Below are 22,649 nucleotides of genomic sequence, written 5' to 3'. Positions count from 1 at the left end.
TGTATGGAGTTTGCACATTCTCCTCGTGTCTATGTGGGTTTCCTCCGGGTGCTCCGGTTTCCTTCCACAGTCCAAAAGACGCGCTGGTTAGGTGCATTGGCCATGCTAAATTCTCCCTCAGCATACCTGAACAGGCGCTGGAGAGTGGCGACTAGAGGATTTTCACAGTAACTTCATTGCAGTGTTAATGTAAGGCTGCTTGCGACACTAATAAATAAACATTAAACTTCCCACTTTTCTCAATGGCTCCTCATCAGTATAATCCAACTTTTCGGTTCATATAGAAAATTGTCATACATCACTATTGTCCTTAAGTACCAGTACATGCCTATCCTCATACCAACCCTCAGCCAGGTCTTTCCATAGAACCTCCTGCTTTTCCACATCATCCTCCTTTGTCTATGTTTTAAGAAGCTTTATGCTGTCTCCTGTGCTTTTTAAGAATTTAATTTAACCTCTCATACACAATATTCCAAACATCATTTTTAGGGCAAATGGGATCACATAACATAATAAAATCAAAATCTGACCAGAGGAAAAAAACAATGGAAAATCTTGTGTGTGAAGCCAGCATCTCAAATTGATTGAAAACTGTCAACCTTGTCACATTGAGCAGCAGCTATATTCTCTCACATAACCAATGCTTACCACAGTAAAAGGCCAACTCCTTTACCCTTGTTATTTTCAATCTTTAAACTCTCTCCTTCCCTCTTCCCGACCACTTCCTTAACATTTCATCCCAGTTCTACAAATTTATACAAAGCAACAGTTCAGATTTGGGATTCAATGGTTAAAAAAATGACATTGTGCACACACTGTAGCATCATTCACAAAGATGCAGACATAGATAAGAGGCTACAGTCGAAAGGAAATGCTTGAGGTGCTAGGCTGGTTTCCATCAGAAGAGAAGACCAAGAGATTTGATTAAGGTGTTTTTAAAAAAAAAGTTTTGATACGATACACAGGAAAATACTATTTCTTCTGACGGGGTGGGTGGTGGTTAAGATAAGATATTATGAGAGGTTATAGGAGAATTTTCTTTACACAGCACCACTGCAGCATGGAATATCTAACCACTGAAAGTGGTTGAGACAGAGACCACTGTATCCTTTTAGATAAAATTAGACATTTGAAGCAGATAAAGATACAAGACTACAGGGAGTGTGTGGGGTAGCTGGATTATTTTTGGATTGTTCAAAAGGGGCAAGACAGACACAATGAGACAAGTGGCCTCCTTGTGTGCTATGATCTTATATGGTGCTCAGAACTATTTGCTATTAAAAGCTAAACATTAGAGGAAGCCAGGATATGTAGAATGAGAACAGAAAATTACACTAAAGGGAACACGAGAGAAAAAAAAATTAAACACTAGGGCAATAAAAAGACTATAGGCTCATTAGTAGCAAACAGGTTAAATTAACCAAATACGGGTAATTAGTTGGGAGCATTACTTAAAAGAACAATGGCTGGAATTTTCTGGCAGCCCCACAGTGGGTTTTCCTGTGGCAGAGAGAGCTTACCATTGGCTACCAGCGGGATCTTCTGGTCCTGCTGAACTCAACAGCAATTTGCATGCCTCCCCCATCTCAGGCTGTAAACTTCCCCCCAATAGGACTATCACAGGAACCTGATGGTTTACATTGAAGGATCTAGTGTGAGCAGTTTATAACTATAATTTTCCAAAATTCTGTGGAAAGAAAATGTGTGCCAGTTTAGTTGTTGCCAAATTACTGGATCTACAATATCGGAAAAAATTAAGGACTTGGATAAAAATGAGCTAATCCAAGGCCAGTCAGCACAGATGCCCAAAAGACGGGTTGTACTTGATCAACCTTTTAGAAATATTTGAAGAAATAACAGAACAGAGAATTATTCTGTGGGTGTGGTTTATATGGATTTAAATAAAAGGTTTTTGTAAAGCTTTTTGGGCAGAGGAATGGCAGATGGAGTTTAATCAGGACAAATGCGAGTTGATGCATTTTCGAAGATCAAATTCTCATTGAATTTACTATACAGTAAATGTCAAAATTCTTGGGAACATTGACAGAGGGATCTGGATGTACAGGTCCACAGATTGAAAGCGGCAACACAGGTGGATAAGGTGATCAAGACGGCATACAGCATGCTTGCCTTCATCGGCCAGGATATTGAGTATAGAAGTTGGCAAGTTATGTTACAAGTGTACAGAACTTTGGTCAGGCCACATTTTGAATACTGCATGCAGTTCTGGTCGCCACACTACAAGACGTGGATGCTTTGGAAAGGGTGCAAAGAGGGTTTACGAGGATGTGCCTGGTTTGGAGGGTTATAGGTATGAAGAGAAGTTATATAAACTCGCTTTGTTTTCACTGGAAAGACTGAGGCTGAGGAGTAACCTGATAGAGGTCTAGACAATTATGAGAAGCATAGATAGGGTGGATAGTCAAAGGCTTTTTCCCAGGGTGGAAAGGTCAACTACAACAGGGTACAGGTTCAAGATGAGAGGGGGAAAGTTTATGGGTGACGTGTGGGGAAAGTTTTTCATGATGTGGAGAAGCCGGCTTTGGACTGGGGTAAACACAGTAAGAAGTCTCACAATACCAGGTTAAAGTCCAACAGGTTTATTTGGTAGCAAAAGTCACTCGCTTTTGTCACCACACAGGACCTTCAACCGATGCTATACACTAGATACATCGATGACATTTTCTTCCTTTGGACTCATGGTGAACAATCACTGAAACAACTATATGATGACATCAACAAGTTCCATCCCACCATCAGACTCACTATGGTCTACTCTCCGGAATCGGTTGCATTCTTGAACACATGCATCTCCATCAAGGATGGTCACTCAGCACTTCACTGTACCACAAGCCCACGGATAACCTCACGATGCTCCACTTCTCCAGCTTCCACCCTAAACACGTTAAAGCAGCCATCCCTTACGGACAAGCCCTCCGTATACACAGGATTTGCTCAGATGAGGACACCTCCAGATGCTGAAGGATGCCCTCATAAGAACAGGTTATGGGGCTCGACTCATCGATCGACAGTTCCGACGTGCCACAGCGAAAAACCGCACCAACCTCCTCAGAAGACAAACACGGGACACAGCGGACAGAGTACCCTTCGTCGTCCAGTACTTCCCCAGAGCGGAGAAGCTATGACATCTTCTCCAGAGCCTTCAACATGTCATTCATAGAAACCCTACAGTGCAGAAGGAGGCCATTTGGCCCATCGAGTCTGCACCGACCACAATCCCACCCAGGCCCTACCCCCACATATTTACTTGCTAATCCCTCTAACCTACGCATCTCAGGACTCTAAGGGGCAATTTTTAAACTGGCCAATCAACCTAACCCGCACATCTTTGGACTGTGGGAGGAAACCGGAGCACCCGGAGGAAACCCACGCAGACACGAGGAGAATGTGCAAACTCCACACAGACATTGATGAAGACGAACATCCCGCCAAGGCCATCCCCACTTCTTGCCTTCAAACAACCGCACTACCTCAAACAGACCATTGTCCGCAGCAAACTACCCAGCCTTCAGGAGAACAGTGACCACGGCACCACTCAACCCTGCCACAGCAACCTCTGCAAGATGTGCCGGATCATCGACACAGATGCCATCATCTCACGCGAGAACACCATCCACCAGGTACACGGTACATACTCTCGCAACTCGGCCAATGTTGTCTACCTGATACGCTGCAGGAAAGGATGTCCCGAGGCATGGTACATTGGGGAGACCATGCAGACGCTACGACAGCGGATGAATGAACACCGCTTGACAATCACCAGGCAAGAGTGTTCTCTTCCTATTGGGGAACACTTCAGCGGTCACGGGCATTCAGCCTCTGATCTTCGGGTAAGCGTTCTCCAAGGCGGCCTTCACGACACATGACAACGCAGAGTCACTGAGCAGAAACTGATAGCCAAGTTCCGCACACATGAGGATGGCCTCAACCGGAATCTTGGGTTCATGTCACGCTATCTGTAACCCCTACGACTTGCCTGGGCTTGCAAAATCTCACTAACTGGTATTGGTCTGGAGACAATACACATCTCTTTAACCTGTGCTTAACGCTCTCTCCACTCACATTGTCTGTACCTTTAAGACTTGATTACCTGTAAAGACTCGCATTCCAACCATTATTTTGTAAATTGAGTTTGTGTCTTTATATGCCCTGTTTGTGAACAGAACTCCCACTTACCTGACAAAGGAGCAGCGCTCCGAAAGCTAGTGGCTTTTGCTACCAAATAAACCTGTTGGACTTTAACCTGGTGTTGTGAAAGTTTTTCACACAGAGGGTGGTGGGTGCCTGGAACACTGCCAGTGGAGGTGGTGGAAGCAGGCGCATTAGCAATGTTCAAGGTGTATCTTGATAGACATATGAATGGGAGGCGAACAGAGGGATAGTAACCGCATATGGTGAAAAGTAGTGGGTCTAAATAAAGATTAGGAATCGGCACAAGCTTGGTGGACTGAAGGGCCTGGTCCTGTGCTGTGTTTTCTTGTTCTTTATATGCACCAGAAGAGACTCATAGGAAATAGATTGCCACTTGGAATGGAAAAATCAGGAGAGAGCTGAAAGATCTGGGTAAAGGAAACTATAGTAAGTGGTGTTCCAAGGGGTATATATTGGAGCGGTTCTCATTACCATTGCAAAAATAATCTGGAGTTAGGAATGGAGGAATCAGTATTGAGATTTGCTGATGACAAGAAACTGGAAGATATATAATTGTACCAAGGATCCAAATAAAAACATATTCACCAAAATAAAGCCACTAGGTTCATGGTTTAAATCGAGAGAATTTTATTACACCAAAATCAAAGAACATGAATCCTAATACGCATACTCTATTTTAAATAGTTAAGTTAAAGATATTAAAAGGACAATGAACTCTGTTACTTAAAACCTAGAACAACCTCCTTAAATTCACTTTCCCTCTACATTCATTTGAATTATACTCCAAATGGACTCAAGTCAGATACTATTCAAAGGTGGGAAGATTAACTGCTTGGTCTGAGTGTTGTCTCAAAGATACAGACTGGGATCTTGGACCTGTGCTTTACTTTGGCACGGTTGTCCCTTCAAATCTCCATCAATCGCCCTATAGGTGCAGACTTCCCGTTCAACATAGTCATCTCTAGTGTCTTAAGTGTAGCCACCTTGGGTCAGAATTCTTCAACTTTGTTTAAAAAAACTCTGGAGTCTTGCATCTAAAATTCTCTCTCTTTCTCTCTTCAGCTGGCTTTACCAGAAGTCCAACTCACTTTCGGAGTCCTTCAGTTAGAAGTTTTGAATTCTTTTAGTCAACACACAAAATTTCAACTTAACTTTGTCTGAAAGGATGTTTCCTCTTCCACAGCCAGATCCAAACCAAAACCTCAAAACTAAAACCCTGCATGAACCACACGTACAATCTACTCACCCTACTATTAACTTGGTTATCTGGGAGGTGGTTATTCAGTCCACTGTGCCTATTCTGGTCCTTTGAAGAGAGCTATCCAATTAATCCCATTCCTTCTATTTCCTCAAAGCCCTATATTTATTTTCCCAATTTACTTTTGCACATCACTATTGACTCTACTTCCATCACCAGTGTATTTCCAATCAGACCAACCTGCTGCATAAATTCCCTTCATCTCTCTGGTGCCTTAAATATGTGCCCTCTGTGTACCAACCCAGGTACAAAGGATAGTTTCTCCTGATCTACCCCACCAAAAATCCACTTAAGTTTGAACACCTCTATTGAGAATCATCTTAACATTGAAGAATAGATATCAGTCTTCATGATTACACAGGTTAAGTAGTGTTTTCACTAATCATAAAAAGGTGGTTAGAGAATAGGAATCGAAGATACTTGTAAAAATTATTTCATTGGATGTGGCTATTGCTGGCAAGGCCAGCCAGCATTTGTTGCCCATCCCTAACTACCCTTGAAGCACTGCAGTCTGTCTGGTGTAAGTAGACACGGTGCTGCTGGGGAGGGAATTTCAGTATTTTAATCTCTCCATGGTGAAGGAACTGCAATACAAGTGCAAGTTATGATAGCGAGGGGCTTGGAGAGTACTTGTGGGTGGTAGTTTTCCCATTCATCTGCTGCTCTTCTCTTTTTAGGTGGTGGCGATCACAGGTTTGGAGGATGCTGTTGAAAGGGCGTTGGTGAGTTGCTGCAGTGCATCTTCTATATAGCACATGCTGCTGCCAGTGTAATGTTTTAGTGGTGAATGAGGTGCGGAACGAGCAGATGGTTTTATCCTGGATGTTATCAAGCTTCTAGAGTGTCATTGGAGCCACACTCATGCAGGCGAGTATTCAATCACATTCCTGATTTGTGCCTTGTGGAAGATGGATAGGCTTTTGGGAGTCAGGATGTGACTTACTTGCCACAGAATTCCCAGCCTCTGATCTGTTCTTTTAACCACAATATTTATACAGCTGATTCAGGTTTCTGGTCAATGGTAACTGCCAGGATGCTGACAGTGGAGGATTCAGTGATAGCAATGTTATTGTCAAGAGGCAATGGTTAGATTTCCCCTTGTTGGAGATGGTCATTGCCTGACATTTGTGCATGTTACTTGCTTTATCAGCCCAAGACTAATGTTGCCTGCATCCTGCTGCATATTGGCACAGACGGCTTCAGTGTTTGAGTTGCAAATAATACTGAAAATTGTACAATCATCAGCAAACATCACTACTTCTGATCTTATGAAGAAAGGAAGGTCAGCGATGAAGCAGCTGACATTGGCTGATCTTAGGACAATACCCTGAGAGATTCCTGGAGCAACGTCCTGGGACTAAGATGACTGGCCTCCATCAACAGCAACCATTTTCCTTTTCTGCTAGGTATGGCTCCACCCAGTGAAGAGTAGCCCTCCTCCCCTGCTCCTGATCCCACTGACTTCAATTTTGCCAGGGTTCCTTGATGCCACACTTGGTCAAATGTTACCTTGATGTCATAGGCAGTCACTACCCCCCTCACCTCTTCATTTCAGCCCTTTTGTCCATGTTTCGACCAAGGCTGCAATAAGGTCAGGAACCGAGTGGTCCTGGCAAAATCCGAGCTGAGCTGTGTGCAGATTATAGATGTGCAGGTGCGGCTCGATAGCACTGTCAACAACACATTCCATCACTTTGCTGAGAATTGAGAGAAAGCTGATGGGATGGTATGGTCAGATTGGACAGTTCAGCTGTTTCCTGGTATCACATGGAGTCAATTGAATTGGCTGAAGACTGACATCTGATACTGGGGATCTGAGGATGAGGCAGAGATGGATCATCCACTAAGCACTTTTGGCTGAAGTTGGCTACAAATGCCTCAGCCTTGTCTTTTGTTTTGGTCTACTGTGCTCCCCAATCATTCAGAATGAGGATATTTGTGGAACCTCTTTCTCTGGAGAGTAGTTTAATTATCCACCATTATTTCTATTCACAATTGGATGTGACAGAACTGCAGAGCTTAAATCTGATCTGCTGGTTGTGGAATCACTTAACTTGGTTTTTCATTTGCTGCTTTTACTATTTGGCATGCCAGTAGCCTTGGGGGTCAGTTCAGCTCAGTTGACTGGACAACTGGTTTGCAATGCAGAGCAATGCCAACAGTGCGGGTTCAATTCCCGTACATCAGAGATTATTCATGAAGTGCTGCCTTCTCAACCCTGCCCTTCACCTGAGGTATGGTGATCCTCAGGTTATGTAACCTGAGGTTATATGTTGCAGCTTCACCAAGTTGACACCTCATCTAAAGTATGCCTGGTTGTGCTGTTGCTTTGTCCTCCTGCACTCTTCATTAAACCAGGGTTGATCCCTTGGATGTAGGTGATGGTAAAGTGAGGCATATGCCAGGCCATGAGGTTTTTCCCTCTTAAGAACATAAGAAATAGGAGCAGGAGTAGGCCATCTAGCCCCTCGAGCCTGCCCCGCCATTCAATAAGATCATGGCTGATCTGAAGTGGATCAGTTCCACTTACCCACCTGATCCCTATAACCCCTAATTCCCTTACCGATCAGGAATCCATCTATCCACGGTTTAAACATATTCAACGAAGTAGCCTCCACCACTTCAATGGGCAGAGAATTCCAGAGATTCACCACCCTCTGAGAGAAGAAGTTCCTCCTCAACTTTGTCCTAAACTGACCCCCCTTTATTTTGAGGCTGTGCCCTCTAGTTCTAGTTTCCTTTCTAAGTGGAAAGAATCTCTCCATCTCTACCCTATCCAGCCCCTTCATTATCTTATAGGTCTCTATAAGATCCCCCCTCAGACTTCTAAATTCCAACGAATACAAACCCAATCTGCTCAGTCTCTCATAATCCAAACCCCTCATCTCTGGTATCAACCTGGTGAACCTTCTCTGCACTCCCTCCAAGGGCAATATATCCTTCCGCAAATAAGGGGACCAATACTGCACACAGTATTCCAGCTGCGGCCTCACCAATGCCCTGTACAGATGCAGCAAGACATCTCTGCTTTTATATTCCATCCCCCTTGCGATATAGGCCAACATCCCATTTGCCTTCTTGATCACCCGTTGCACCTGCAGACTGGGTTTTTGCATCTCATGCACAAGGACCCCCAGGTCCCTCTGCACAGCAGCATGTTGTAATTTCTTTCCATTTAGATAATAATCCAATTTGCTATTATTTCTTCCAAAGTGAATAACCTCGCATTTGTTAACGTTATACTCCATCTGCCAGATCCTCGCCCACTCACTCAGCCTGCCCAAATCTCTCTGCAGACCTTCTACGCCCTCCACACGATTTACTTTTCCACTTATCTTTGTGTCGTCTGCAAACTTTGTTACCCTACACTCAGTCCCCTCCTCCAGATCGTCTATATAAATGGTAAATAGTTGAGGCCCCAGTACCGATCCCTGCGGCACGCCACTAGTTACCATCTGCCAACCAGAAAAGCACCCATTTATTCCGACTCTCTGCTTCCTGTCGGATAGCCAATCCCCAATCCACACTAACATCCTACCCCCTATTCTTGCTGCTTCCCTCACCATCTGCCACAGACTAAGTCTGGTAGATATGCCCTGGCCCTGCAGGACTCAGCCAGCTGAGTCAGTACTGATTCTACCAAGCCATTCCTGGCGATGGCTAATGAGGACTTCATCTGGAGCACATTCTGTGTCCTTGTCATCCTCAGTGCTCTCTCTAAATGACATTCAACATGGAGGAGTACAGATTCATCAATCGAGGGAGGGACATTGGCATCAGGTAAACACTTTTAATGGGGTCCGGATTCAATGCCGATGACTGCTAGGGGAACATCTCCTGACTGTACACCTGTGCTACCATCTCTGCTGAGTCTGTCCTGTTGGTGGGACAGTGATGCCTGGGACATTGGTTGCAGGGTTGGTGCAGTGAGTCTGACTGTCAGGTTGTTGCTCGACATGTCTACGGGGTAGCTCTCCCAATTTTGACACAAACCCTCAGATGTTAGGATGGAAGACCTCACAGGGTTGACAGAGCTGGATGTGATGTTTCCAGTACTCAAGTCGTGCCAGGTGGCTCACCGGTTTTATTCCGTTTTAATTTTTCTGCAGCAATTTGGTACAACTGAATGGCTTGCTAAGTTATCTCAGAGGGCAGTTAAGAGTCAACCACATTGCTGTGAGTCTGCAGACGTATGTAATCAGACCAGGTGTGGGAAGGCAGACTTACTTCCCCGAAGGATACTAGTGAACTAGATGGATTTTGGAGCCCTTACTGACCAGCTCGCAATTCCATTTTTAAAAAAATTATTCAATCAAATTAATTATTGAATTTAAGTTCCATCAACTGCCATGCTGGAACGTGAACCCATGTCCCCAGTGCAGTAGCCTGGGCCTCTGACGTTGCCACTATTCCCCCATATGCGGAATCAAAGGGGAGATGAGAAAAATGTTTATATGGAAACTGAATTCTCTACCACAAACTGTGGTCAAATCAGAGCCAATAAATTCTCTAAAAATGGAATTACAATCATTGCTGAAAGTGGAAAAGCATTATAGGGTGTGAGAATGGATAATGGGTTGTTCTGTGTGGCTTATGTGGACAAATGCATTAGCATATTACTTGATGGGCTGAATGCTCGGTTATTCTGAACATTCTAAGATGGGCCAAAAGAATTTTACAGGCAGAAAACAGGCAATAATTCCAGAAATGCCTTCACTAGCTTGCAACATGCTGATACAATTTTCCATTGTTTGAATAAAAATACAAAATACCACGTATGTACAATTCAAGATTCACCTCTCACAAAAAGCTTGGCCAATTGTCCTTCCTCATCCAGTCAACAGAGATAAGGAACAATGTTCACAGAAAGAACAGTCCAGTCAAATTCCACCAACAGCACACTCCCTCTGGAGTCCAGGGACTTCAGCACTAAGACCTGGCTGACACTCCAATGCAGCACAATGGCAGTCCTGCACTGTTGGTGGTGTCACCTTTCGGATTAAATGTTAAACAGAGACCTCTGAACTGCATGTAAAAGCATCCAAGCACCATTTCAAAGAAGAACAAGGGAGTTATTGCTGGTGCTCCAGCCAATATTTATCTTTTAACCAATCGCCATGAAAGCAGATTATTTGGTCATTTTCACCTTGCTGTTTGTGGGAACTTTTTGCATGCAACTACGTTGCCACTTTTCCTACCTTACGACAGTGACTATACTCCAAAAGCGCTTCACTGGTTAAGTGTTTTGGGGCATCTTTGAAAAGTGTGATATAGGCACTAAGCTTTTTAACGACACTAAATGTCTAAGAAAAACATCAAATGTGTTGAAATAGGTTTGCAATTAATGTGACTTAAAAACAAAAGTTAGTACCATTCAGCATGTACAGTTAACTTCATTATCACCTGCATGAAAACCCTAAAAAAAGCAAAACCAGCTACAATACATATTTTAAGAAAGGTGGCAAAAAAACCAAGAGGGAGATGGCAGCACAGTGATTAGCACTGCTGCATCACTACTCAGTGACCCCGCTCCAATTCTGGCCTTGGGTAACTGCCAATACAAGGATGCCATTCTCCCACGTTCTCCCCGTGTCTACATGGGTTTCCTTTGAGTGCTCCGGTTTCCTCCCACAGTCCAAGATGTGCCGGTTAGGTGGATTGGCCATGCTAAATTGCCCCTTTGTGTCCTAAGAATGGAAATCAGCAGGGTAAATGCACAGGGTTACAGGAATAGGTCAGGGGTTAGGCCTGGTAAGATGCTCTGTCACAGTCACTGCAGACTCGATAGGCTGAACGTCTGCACTATAGAGATTCTATGATTCTGAGAAGGGGAGAGGCTTATTAGTGAAATGATCTGAAATGCACTGCAGAAAGTGGAAGCAGATTTTGTAGTAACTTTCAAAGTTACCCAAAAAGGAAACATTGCAGGACAATGACAAAAAGGAGAGGGCGCAGGGTTTGGAATTAATTGGTTAGAGCCAACAGAGGTACCATTGGTCAAATGGCATCCTTGTATTGGAAGATTCTAGAATTCAATATTTATTTCAATCAGTAGAGTAAGTGACGTGCAGAAATTCATTAATGTGTTTACATTCCAATCAGCTTAGGTAAACATTGGAAAAAATGGTTAAAGATCCTGACGTAGGGTCTCGTGGAGTTGATCAGAATCCTGCTATTTGCCCAGGTAGAAACAAACTAGTAGGTCACAGGCTGGCAGATTTAACTGAAGCAGAGTACTCAAGAGTCCTTATCCCACACTGACAGGTCCATCTCTCCAGAGTTCAGCAATGATAATGAGACAAGCCAGGTTATATCACAAGTACTAAGGCCTTGACGCTCAAGCAGTGGTTTACTAAGACAGCCACAAAAGGGCTGACAAGCTTGCAATCTTCCATTGTTAGGCAAGTCAACTTCAATCAAACTAAACTACAAACACACAGCGCTCAGGTCCACCCATAACTAGGAAACAATTCAAAGGTTATAACAAATGACAATATCCATTGACGATTACTGGAGCAGCACACTCTTACCACACTGACCCACAGTCACAGTAGGCCTGGGGTAGGAGATTAAGACAACACTGATGCAGAATAAGAGAGGACCAGGTGCAGGGGATCTGATCCACACTCACAGGAGGTCTGTGGCAGGGCACTGAAGCCACACTCTCAGCATGCCTGGGGCAGGACACTCAGACCACACTGAACTACAGTAATAGGGAGCCAGGAGCAGGACATTCAGGCCAAACTGATCCACACTAAGAGAATGACGGGGGTTATGGATACCCAGACCACACTAACAGAGGGCCTCGACAATGGAGTAATGCTAACCATCACTAACACAATGGGGCAGGACAGTGAAGCCACACTGACCCACACTAACACAGGGTCTGGGGTAGTGAAGCCACACTAACCAACACAGGGCCAGGACAGTGAAGCCACACTGACCCACACTAACACAGGGCCAGGACAGTGAAGCCACACTGACTGACATAGGGCCAGGACAGTGAAGCCACACTGACCCACACTAACACAGGGCCAGGACAGTGAAGCCACACTGACTAACACAGAGCCAGGACAGTGAAGCCACACTGACTAACACAGGGCCAGGACAGTGAAGCCACACTGACCATCACTAGTATACCTGGCGGTGGTGTCCCACACTAACAGCTGCCCCCCGCCCCACGGGCGCCCTGTGACAGCCGGGCTGGCACCGCTCGGCAGGTCCCGGATTCCGGGCCCCGCGGTGGGGGTTCGTCTCCTCCGCCCGCCACCTCCGCTGCAGCCGCCCCCCCGGGGTTGCGCGATGCACTGCCACACGGCCTCCGCTTACCGTCACCCCCACTGCCGCTCCTCTCCCTCCACGCGTGCGCGCGTCTCCAAGCGGACAGCGGCCGGCTCCACCAGCCGAGCCGAGCCGGGCCGGGCCGCTCCTAGCCGCGGCCGTCAGCGATCCAAGCGAAACCAAAATACCAGCACAACATGGCGGGGGCCTGGCGCCAAACCTCGCGAGAGCAGCACGGGTCTCGCGGGGCGGCCAGATCTCGCGGGAAGTGGCGGGGGAAATCTCGCGAGAGCGGGGCAGGTGGCCTTCACCCAGCAGGTGTAAACATGTCGTTTCAGACAGAGCCTCTCAGAGTCAATGCAGCTCCCCATCCCCCTCCCCCACACAACAAAATTCAAACCATTCCATAGAATCCACACAGTGCTCAAGAGACTATTCTGTACCAATTCTTTTCATAGAATCTCTACAGATGCCATTTGGCCCATCGTGTCTGTACCCACTCTTTTGACACAGCATCTTATCCAGGCCCTATCCCTGTAACCCTGGGTAGAGTAGACGTGGGGAAAATGTTCCCCTTAGTCGGAGAGACTAGGACCCGAGGGCAGAGCCTCAGAGTAAAAGGACGACCCTTTAGAACCGAGATGAGGAGGAATTTCTTCAGCCACAGTTGTGGTGAATCATTGCCACTGAAGGTTGTGGAGGCCAGGTCATTGAGTATATTTAAGACAGATAGATAGGTGCTTGATTGGTAAAGGGATCAAAAGTTATAAGGAAAAGGCGGGAGAATGGGGTTCAGAGAACCCGACAGTGCAGAATGAGGCCATTCGACCCATCGAGTCTGCACCGACCACAATCCCACCCAGACCCTATCCCCATAACCCTCGCTGGTCCCCCTAACACTAAGGGGCAATTTAGCATGGCCAATCCACTTAACCTGCACATCTTTGGAGTGTGGGAAGAAACCGGAGCACCCGGAGGAAGCCCACGCAGATACGGGGAGAACGTGCAAACTCCACACAGACAGTGACCCAAGCCGGGAATAAAACACGGGTTCCTAGCACTGTGAGGCAGCAGTGCTAACCACTGTGCCACCAGTTGAGAAGCTTATCTGCCAAGATGGAATGGTGGAGCATACTCGATGGGCTAAATGGCCTGATTCTGCTCCTATATCTTATGGTCTAACCCCACACATTTACCATGGCCAACCTATCTCAGCAACTGTTGCAGAAGCACCATAGAAAGCATTCTTTCTGGTTGTATCGCAGCTTGGTGAGGCTCCTGCTCTGGCCAAGACCACAAAAAACTACAAAGGGTCATGAACAAAGCCCAGTCCATTACGCAAACCAGCCTCCCATCCATTGGCTCTGTCTATACTTCCCGCTGCTTTGGAAAAGCAGCCAGTATAATCAAGGACCCCATGCACCCCGGACATACTCTCTTCCGCCTTCCGCCGGGCAAAAGATACAAAAATCTGAGGACACGTACCAACCGACTCAAGGACAGCTTCTTCTCTGCTGCTGTCAGACTTTTGAATGGACCTACCTCGTATTAATCAGCTTGATCTTTATCTACATCCTAGCTATGACTAACATTACATTCTGCATTCTCTCATTCTTTATGTACAGTATGCTTTGTATAACATGCAAGAAACAATACTTTTCATTGTATACTATTACATGTGACAATATTAAATCAAATCAAATCTACCCTTCACATCCTGCAACACTAAGGCACAATTTACCATGAGCAATCCACCTAACGTGCACATCTTTGAACTGTGGGAGGAAACCAAAGCGCCCAGAAGAAATCCACACAGACACAGGGAGAACGTGCAAACTCCACACTTACAGTCACCCATGGTTGGAATCAAACCTGGGTCTTTGGCGTCTTTTAACGGGATAGTCTCATATTTAAGCCCCATCAATTTGTCTCAACCTTTCCTTAAAAATAGCTCTGTATATTCTGCCTCCGGATTGCCATTGCATTTCTTAACACTCAATGTTGCTGAAAGGCTACTGTTCCTCAAAACCGAAGGTAAACATAGAGTTGCATAATATTATTCCAAACTGATTTTGGAACTACACCAACCATCTTCAAACTGCCATGGAACTAAAATCCGACCACATGCCTTCAAGGTATGGGTGAGAGTTCTGGACCAGAGATTGAGAAAAATCGTGGAAATCCATGAAGGTCAGTTCGGATTCATGCCAGGAAGAAGGAGACAGTGGAGTGTTACATGATAGAAAAATAGAGCTGAAACTGAAAGAAAGACCCTCCAAGACGATTGTGAAATCAACCTTGTTATATAGTGCAGAAATGCTACCAACATCAGGAAGAGAGGAACAATGACTGGATGCTAATGAGATGCTGATGCTGAGGTGGATGTATAAAGTGACGAGAAAGGACAATATCAGGAAGATCAAGCAGTCAGTGCAGGTTGTGGAAGCATTGAAAAAAGTACCCAAGAGGAGGTTGAAATGGTCATGGTTTGGTCATTTGTTATAGAAAGGGAGAGGAAATGTGGTGAGGTGGGTGATGCCAGGAAGAAGGAGAAGAGGGAGGCTTAACATTAGATGGAAAGAAGCAGTTACCAAAGACTTAAACCAAGTGTGATTGGAAGAAGAATGAATGACTGACAGGAAGAAATGGAGAAGGGTGACCAATCAGCATTTGGATAATCCCAAGTAAAATGGGAGAAGCCAAAAGATGATTAGGAATTATATTGCTAGAATGTATATACACATATATCCACAATACCACCTTATTCACTACTGCACTTCAGTCAGGATATCAAACCAACATTTTGGACAAATGCGTGGAGAGATGTGAAAAATATACTTGATGTAAGCTCCAGTATCTGTGTTAAAAAGTGTGAACATCTGGGAACTACAAGACATAACAGGTAGGTGGAAGTTTCATAATACTTAGACGCAACAAAATCTTACTGTGCTTAAAATAACATTACAGTGGTCAAAATTACATTAGGCAGCATTGTGGCAATTGCTCTGGTCAACTTGAATCAGTGCTAGGTGAAAAATAGTGCAAGAATGTAATCATGTGTAGTAAGTTCAATCTTTACCACAAAAATGTCACAAAATGTGCATGCTCTTTTAATGATGACCTGCAAAATCAATTCAAGTTTTTGATAAAAGACTCTTCAGTAGCTGAGAACAGTCAGGTAACTCAGGTTATATATCAATTGCTCATGGCTGCTGTAGTCATACTACTCGGCAACTTTGGACAGAAAAGTGCAAAGAAGCTGAACAAAGTAATTGTGCAACTTGAAGTGTTTGTGATTTTTTTTGTTAAACGGAACACAGAAACTGATCAAATATTGCAAGTGAGGGATGACTTACTTACAATAATGTGTACCATAGATAAAATTTCAGATCTAGAGCACCTCCATTTTGGGGCGCCCACACTCTCATTTACCTGCTGTGGCATCCTACTTCTTTCAAACAGAAAGATCTCTTATTGGCCCACCAGTATTGAAAGCTTGTTCTTGATGGATGACAAGGTCATTCTCGGATCACTGACTGACCAACTCAGGGAAAATCCACACGTAAGAGATTGTCTCCCACACAGTACTGTCTTCTGATCTCCATTTGAACCTAAAAGTGGCATTCAGAAGCCTGCAGGAAAATCCTTACGCAACTATTTGTTTAACATTTGTGCTATTTCCTTATTCCTGGTATAATTTCCCCCTGTCACAGCAGCTAAGTTACCTAAGCTACCGGCTTTGACAAAGGGTCATCTGGACTTGAAATGTTAGCCCTTTTCTCTCCTTACAGATGCTTCCAGACCTGCTGAGATTTTCCAGCATTTTCTCTTTTGATTTCAGATTCCAGCATCCGCAGTAATTTGCTTTTATTTTAGCTAAGTTACCTATGTTTACTTTTGCTAATCTCTTCCCTTTTATGTGTTGTAGAAGCTCCTACAAACTACTTTTACATATCTTACTAGTTTACTTTCATATGTTATTTTCTCTTTGTTTATCAATTTTATGGTCATCCTTTGTTGGTTTCCAAAACTCCCAATCTTCAGGCTTATTAATCTTTTTAGCAATATTATAACATTATTTTAATCTAATATTATTCCTCTTTAGTTAGCCATTTAATTTCCTGTTCTACCTTAGCCAACTAATGCCCATGCCCAAATAGTTGGCTTTAAGTTTAATACTCTAATTTCAGACACAGGTACGTCACTCTTGAACTCCAAGTAAAATTCTATCATATTATGATCACTCTTCTTTAGAGGATCCCTTCCTATGGGTCTATGGGTGGAAACTTCCTCTCCCACTACAGGCCCCAGGTGGGATGGGCAAGTGGGAGATATTCTCACTGTAGAACCGGGCGGGTTTTTTCGTGCAATCACACGCTCCCTACCTATTAGTTATGCATGTGTGTGTGAATTTTGTGGTGGATTGGGCAGGAAGTTGGGTGCCCCACCGTATTGTCCGGATGCCATGTTTAAAAAACAGCCGGACAGCCCTTCACATGAATGTGAAGAAGAAAAGGAGAAGGCAGCAAATCATTGCTCCTTGCTTCAACGATGTATCCCTGGAGCATTTCCTAGATGTATTCCAAGAAAGGTGGGACATCCTTTTCCCCAGAGATTGCTGACCACTGTGACCTGGGAGGAAATAGCCAGGGCAGTCAGAGCCCCAGGGGTGCAGAGGAGGAACACCCTGTGGTGCAGGAAAAGGGTCAATTATTTAATTTGTGCTGCCAAGATAAGTGAACTTTCTACCATCCAATCCACTTTACTACATCTGTGTTTGTCACATTGGACCTGGCAAAACCAGCATTTCTCTTGCCTATCGGTGGCACAGTAGCACAGTGGTTAGAACTGCTGCCTCACAGTGCCAGGGACTCGACTTTGATTCTGGCCTTGGGTGAGTTTCTGTGGAGTTTGCACGTTCTCCGTGTGTCTGCGTGGGTTTCCTCCGGGAGCTCCGGTTCCTTCCCATAGTCCAAAGATGTGCAGATTAAGTGGAATGGCCATACCAAATTGCCCCTTAGTGTCCCAGGAAGTGCAGGTTAGGGGAATTAGCTGGGTAAATATGTGGGGTTATGGGGATAGGGTCTGCGAAGGATGCTCTGTTGAAGAATTGGTGCAGGCTTATTGGGCTAAATGGTCTCCTTCTGCACTGTAGGGATTCTGTGATTTTATTTCTGAATATCCTTGACAAAGTGGTGGGTTGCTGTCTTTTAAATCCCAAAGTCCATTAGCAAGAGAGCTGCAGAACTTTCACCCATCCACAGTGAAAGCACGGCCACAGGGTGTGGAGTAGAGGACAATTTACAGGTGCTGCAGATCTCATGGATCTGCTTCTCTTGTCATTCTAACATGATTGGTGGGTGCTGTTCAAAGATCCTTGTTGACTTGCTGGATTGTATCTTATACATTGTACACACAGCTGCCGCCACGCGCAAGTGGTGGAGGGACCGAATGTTGAGGGTGCTGGATGAACTGTCAAACAAGCAGACTGCTTTGTCTTGGATAGTGTCCAGCTTCCTAGGTGTTCTTGAAGCTAACTCATTAAGGCAATAAAATATTTCCTTAAATAAGGGGACCAAAACTCCTCACAGTACTCCAGATGTGGTCTCACCAGTACTTGTACAATTGCAGCAAGACTTCCCTACTCATACTCCAATCCCCTTGAAATAACAGCCAACATTCCATTAGCTTTCCTGATTACTTGCTGCACCTGTGTGCTAACTTTCTGTGTTTTGTGCACAAGTGCCCCAGGTCCCTTTGTGTTGCAGCTTTCTGCAGTTTTTCTCCATTTAAATAATACTCTTCTTTTGTTCTCCCTTCCAAAATGAACAACTTCATATTTTCCCACATTATGCTCCATTTGCCAACTTTTTGCCCATGTACTTAACCTATCAATATTTTTGTAAACTGTTTGAATCCCTCTTGCAACTTGCCTTTCTACCTATCTTTGTGTCATCTGCAAATTTGGCTACAGTAAATTCACTTCTTTCCGCCAAGTCATTAATATACATTGTAGACAGTTGCGATTCCAACACTGATCTCCATGGAATCCTGCCAACCTGAAAAACAACCTCTTCTCTCCACTCTCTGTTTCTTGTCCATTAGAAAATGACAATCAATGCATCCATTACCTCTGAAGCTACTTCTTTTAGGATTCTAGGATGCAAGCCATCAGGTCCAGGGGACTTATCTGTCTTTAGCCCCATTCGTTTGTCTAATTCAACTTCTCTAGTGATGGTATTAATTCCTCCCCTGTATTCTTTAATATTAATGGAGTGTTCAAAGTATCTTCCACAGTAAAGACTGCTGTTTAACTCCTCTGCCATTTCTTTGTTCCCCATAACTATCTCCCCAGATTCCTTTTCTAAGGGGCCTATGCTTACTTTGACCTCTCTCTATGAAGCTGTTATTGTCAGTTTTTATATTGCTTGCTAGTTTGCCCTTGTAGTTTATTTTCTATCTCTTTATTATCTTTTTAGTCCTCCTTTGCTGGATTCTGAATTTATCCCAGTCTTTGGGGCTATGACTTTTGCCTCCTTATGTACTTTTTGTTTCAAATTAATACTCTCCTTTATTCCCTTGGTTAGCCATGCTTGGTTTATCCCTCTCTTAGAATATTTCCTCCTTACTGGGATATATTTTTGCTGAGAGGCAAACTCCTTAACTTCTTAAATGCCTGTCACTGCTTGCTTACTGTCTTTCCTGCTAATCTATCCGTCCAGTCTACTTGAGCTAACTCAGTCCTCATTTCACTGTAATTCCCTTTATTTAAGTTAAGCACAGTTGTTTCTGACCCAAGTTTCTCACTGTCAAACTGAATATTATTTTTTGATTTTGATTTGATTTATTATTGTCACATGTATTAACATACAGTGAAAAGTATTGTTTCTTGCGTGCTATACAGACAAAACATACCGTTCATAGAGAAGGAAACGAGAGAGTGCAGAATGTAGTGTTACAGTCATAGCTAGGGTGTGGAGAAAGATCAACTTAATGCAAGGTAAGTCCAATCAAAAGTCTGACAGCAGCAGGGAAGAAGCTGTTCTTGAGTCGGTTGGTACGTGACCTCAGACTTTTGTATCTTTCTCCTGGAGGAAGAAGGTGGAAGAGAGAATGTCCGGGGTGCGTGGGGTCCTTAATTATGCTGGCTGCTTTGCCGAGGCAGCGGGAAGTGTAGACAGAGTCAATGGATGGGAGGCTGGTTTGCGTGATGGATTGGGATACATTCACGACCTTTTGTAGTTCCTTGCGGTCTTGGGCAGAGCAGGAGCCATACCAAGCTGTGATACAACCAGAAAGAATGCTTTCTGTGGTGCATCTGTAAAAGTTAAATCCTCTCATGTTATGATCACTATTTCCTAGGGGATCTTTTACTCTGAGGTCATTTATTAAACCTGCTCCATTACCCATTACCAGATCCAAGATAGCCTGTTCCCTGGTTGACTCCATGATATATTGCTGTGGGAAACTGGTCCTAATGCTCTCTATGAATTTGTTGTCATGGCTACGCTTTTCAACTTGATTAACCCAATCAACATGAAGATTATAGTCACCCATAATTATTGCTCTATTATTTTTACATGCTCTGATTATTTGCTGATTTATACCCTTTCCTAAGCGTTCCCTTTAATCAGGTTTGTGAGATTTGACCACAGCCTGTAGAACATGAGTTGAAATAATTGTTGAAATTGGTGGCTAGAAGTCAGAGTTTGCTTTAAAGCCTTTATGACAAAGGAAACCTGAAGGGTGAGGTGTAAAACCTGAAAGCGAAACCTTGATGGAAGCAGCAGAGGGAAAGCATAGTTTCAAAGAAGATTTAAAAGTGTGACTTTTGAAAGCGGAATTTTAAATCATTCATGTGGAAGCTGGAGTTCAGTGAGACAAGGTGGCTCACAGTTTAAGAATCATCTGGAGGGATGTTGAGGTAAATCCAGACATTCACTTAGGTTCAAAGAGGAGTGTATTTTATCACAGTAATGGTGTGTGCTTTAAAGGGACTTTATGGGGGCAATTCTCCCATCCTTCATCGCTAATTTTTTAGTGTGGCAGGCCGGGAGACTCACATGTCGACCGATTTGTGGGATTCACACATGCGTTCCAGCCGCGCACTTCTCTTAACACTGGATTTCCGGAGCTATTTGATTCGCACTAGAAACCGCTGGGAATACCAGGTAAGTTAATTTAACCTTATTTTAATGTAAGTTCAATGTGATTAGTGGGCCCAGGACTGAATTCTCCGGGCCTGCTAGCATCTCCCACCCCGCCAGGATTATTTCACTCCAGCGGGGTTCAGACTAGCTCCTCACTTTCGGGGAATTAGTGGGATGATACCGTTGGAGTGAAGGGGGGGCGATCGAGGCCCCCCAGAAGGTTGGGCGCCAGTGGTGTGGTGCATGGGCATGGTGCAAGGTGCCCCCTGGGCATGGGCACTCTGGCAGTGCCCAAGGGGCAAGGTGCCTATGCCCAGGGGGCACCTTGGCACTGCTCAACAGACATGGGGCAGTGCCAAAGGGGTGGAGCCTATTGGGGGCAGGGCCTAAGGGGCAATCAGTGGGGGTGGGTGGGTCCCGCTGCCATTCTGCCATTGCAATCGATGGGGGCTGGAGGGAGGCCAGCAACCGGGACGGGCTTGGGGGAGGTGGTCATTGGGGGAGGGGATTCTGCTGGGGGGGTGGTGGTGGAGGTGGTCTGCAGGGGAAGGGGGCCTGGAGAACAGGTGGTCTGGGACGGTGGGGGGAGGTGGGGCGGGAGGGTTTGGTGCTAGTCTGTGAATAGTCGGGGGGGGGGGGCGCGATCGGGCTGTGGGGGGAGGGTTGGGGGACAGCACTGCATGGGTCCCGGGCTGGCCAGCAGAGTGTGAGGATGGCAGTTCAGGACCACGCGTATGCACAGAGGCCCTGAACTGTCAGTCTCTAAAGGTTGCCACTCAAGTGGATAGAGCTGTGAAGAAGGCCTATAGTGTGTTAGCTTTTATTAACAGGGGGTTGGAGTTTAAGAGCCGTGGGGTTATGCTGCAACTGTACAGGACCTTGGTGAGACCACATTTGGAATATTGTGTGCAGTTCTGGTTACCTCACTATAAGAAGGATGTGGAAGCGCTGGAAAGAGTGCAGAGGAGATTTACCAGGATGCTGCCTGGTTTGGAGGGTAGGTCTTATGAGGAAAGGTTGAGGGAGCTAGGGCTGTTCTCTCTGGAGCGGAGGAGGCTGAGGGAAGACTTAATAGAGGTTTATAAAATGATGAAGGGGATAGATAGAGTGAATGTTCAAAGACTATTTCCTCGGGTGGATGGAGCTATTACAAGGGGGCATAACTATAGGGTTCGTGGTGGGAGATACAGGAAGGATATCAGAGGTAGGTTCTTTACGCAGAGAGTGGTTGGGGTGTGGAATGGACTGCCTGCAGTGATAGTGGAGTCAGACACTTTAGGAACATTGAAGCGGTTATTGGATAGGCACATGGAGCACACCAGGATGACAGGGAGTGGGATAGCTTGATCTTGGTTTCAGATAAAGCTCGGCACAACATCGTGGGCCGAAGGGCCTGTTCTGTGCTGTACTGTTCTATGTTCTATGTTCTCCCAGATGGGAATAGACACCACCCCCTGAAATCTAGTGATAATCACACTGGTGACTCTGTATTACACAGAGTGTGGGAGATTCTAGTGTGAACTCCCACTGAAAAAAACAGAGTGATTTACTCCAGTTTCCCCACGAATTCTACACTTAGAACTTTTTTTGGAGAATCCTGGCCTATGTGTTACTGAGCCTTTGATTTGATTTGGTTTATTATTGTCACGTATTGGGATACAGTGAAAAGTATTGTTTCTTGCGTGCTACACAAAGCACACCATTTAAAGCGAAGGAAAGGAGAGGGTGCAGAATGTAGTGTTACAGTCATAGCTAGGGTGTAGAGAAAGATCAGTTTAATATAAGGT

At 44.9% G+C, this 22,649-nt stretch overlaps 1 protein-coding gene across 11 annotated transcripts in view; it reads right to left on the bottom strand.

Annotated features, from left to right (window-relative positions):
- tab2 (TGF-beta activated kinase 1 (MAP3K7) binding protein 2) overlaps positions 1-12,928 on the bottom strand; it is a 40,959-nt gene extending 28,031 nt beyond the window's left edge. For 2 of the 11 annotated variants that reach the window (XR_013499680.1, XR_013499682.1), the window contains exon 1: positions 12,761-12,904. The gene's annotated coding sequence lies outside the window, so the exon portion shown is untranslated. Of the gene's footprint in view, positions 1-648; positions 746-12,760 lie in introns of those variants that run through there. The other 9 variants (XR_013499679.1, XM_078230251.1, XR_013499683.1 and 6 more) reach the window with 7 other exon arrangements.
- Positions 12,929-22,649: the final 9,721 nt, after the last annotated feature.

The sequence above is a fragment of the Mustelus asterias genome, chromosome 15 (genome assembly GCF_964213995.1).
Source record: "Mustelus asterias chromosome 15, sMusAst1.hap1.1, whole genome shotgun sequence".
Lineage (NCBI taxonomy): Eukaryota > Metazoa > Chordata > Chondrichthyes > Carcharhiniformes > Triakidae > Mustelus > Mustelus asterias.
This window is presented reverse-complemented; position numbering and strand designations above follow the sequence as displayed.